At 38.4% G+C, this 1632-nt stretch overlaps 1 non-coding gene across 1 annotated transcript; it reads right to left on the reverse strand.

Annotated features, from left to right (window-relative positions):
• Positions 1–797: 797 nt before the first annotated feature.
• On the reverse strand, positions 798–901 carry LOC132655517 (U6 spliceosomal RNA). The gene has a single exon (XR_009593319.1). It is a non-coding gene; the product is annotated as a U6 spliceosomal RNA (small nuclear RNA).
• Between the last annotated feature and the right edge of the window lie 731 nt (positions 902–1632).

Below are 1632 nucleotides of genomic sequence, written 5' to 3' on the forward strand. Positions count from 1 at the left end.
AGATTGTGCTAATCCAAAGAATGGAAAGTACATGTTATGCATCTTCCTTGCCGATATCATAATTACATCATTTCTGTCTCAAAGAACCAAACATTATTTGTATTAAATCTAGGTGTGCCGGCTTTAAAGCTCCTTGCATGTTGAAAGGTATCTGCCAAAATAGTCTCAGTGGGCAATCTCTACCTCATCCTGGAAAGCCTGTTCAATTCCTTTCAAATGAAATTGCAACCTCGTTAACACTAAGTATCCCTTTAGAAACAGAATGGAAGACTGAAGATTAAAAAAGAAAACGTCCCCAAATGTGACCCATTCTTCTGGTTTAGGTTTTAAAGAGACAGGCAGAGACGAGCAGAATAGGGATTTTCATTTCAGCTGAGTAAAGTGGCCACCGCTTTCGGGAAATGCTGCAATTTCTCCGGAGAGTAATCCAGATCGTTGTTAGCAAAGTTCACACCAAGTTTCTTCAAAACACAGCTTTGAATCTTTAAAAAAATGACTTCAGAGTAAGTGTAATGGCAGAATGAGGAAAATATTTTGATAGCGGAAAGTGTTTCTCTGGGACTGTCATGAAGGCTCTGTGATCACAGCCCATTATTCTGGTAAAACTCAGGTTGCTCTAGTGATGTTTTAGTTCTTTTTTAAAAACCTGAGCTACAAAATTAATTACAGTATTCTGAAGAATAAATTGTAGTGAATGAATATTTACACATTAGGTTTTCTCAACAATTGTTTTTGAAGTTAGAAGTAGTCTCAAATTGTTGGGGTACTCTTTCATCTGCTTGATCTTTTTTTTTAAGATAAACATGTAACACTTCATGAATTTTTATGCCATGCTTGCACAGGGCCATGATAATCTGCTCTATATTGCTCTCATTTTAATGTCTGTGCTGCCAAAGGGAACATACTTGTCTTCTTAAATTTTAAAAGAAATCAGCATCCTTAGTTTTACCCTCTTTTCTGATGTTCCTAAATCTCACAAAGGGATAATAAAGTGAGTCACACCGTCAGAAAGCATTAAGATGCCTCCTTAATGCCAGGCATGGCGGGAAAGCCTGTATTCCCTACTCCCGATACCAAGGCAGGCCTGCTGAGAGGGCCAGCCCAACAGAACCTAGGTAAGGCTCTGTTTCCAATAAACTAAAACAGACAGAACAGAAAAGCATGTTTGAAAAACACGAAATTTAAAAGTTATTTCCCTCTGCGTGTGTCTGGAGATTAAAGTCAAGGCCTTTATCAGACTGAGCAAATCTTGGCCACTGAGCCACACCCATAGTCCTGGGTCTTGTATATTCTCAACTAAAATCATCCTGTGGGATATTTGATTATTCATATAACTGTTATTTTCCCACTAGCAAAGTTTCAGGTGAGACAAACCCACACGTAGAACTGGCACGCATATATTGATTTGAACACAAAAGGCTGCTGCCACCAGTATTTTCCGGTGTCGTAGATGTAAATGATAACTATTTTTCATTTAAATTTATCATTTTTTTATCATTTTATTAAGTGTGTGTGTATGTGTGTTCAAGCCATGTCACATGTGTGGAGGACAGAGGAAAACTTGGGTGAACTGTTTCTTTCCTTTCTGGGAACCGGGGTTGAACTTAGATCTCCAGATCTGGTGGCAAGTGC

This window comes from Meriones unguiculatus, chromosome 7 (genome assembly GCF_030254825.1).
Source record: "Meriones unguiculatus strain TT.TT164.6M chromosome 7, Bangor_MerUng_6.1, whole genome shotgun sequence".
Lineage (NCBI taxonomy): Eukaryota > Metazoa > Chordata > Mammalia > Rodentia > Muridae > Meriones > Meriones unguiculatus.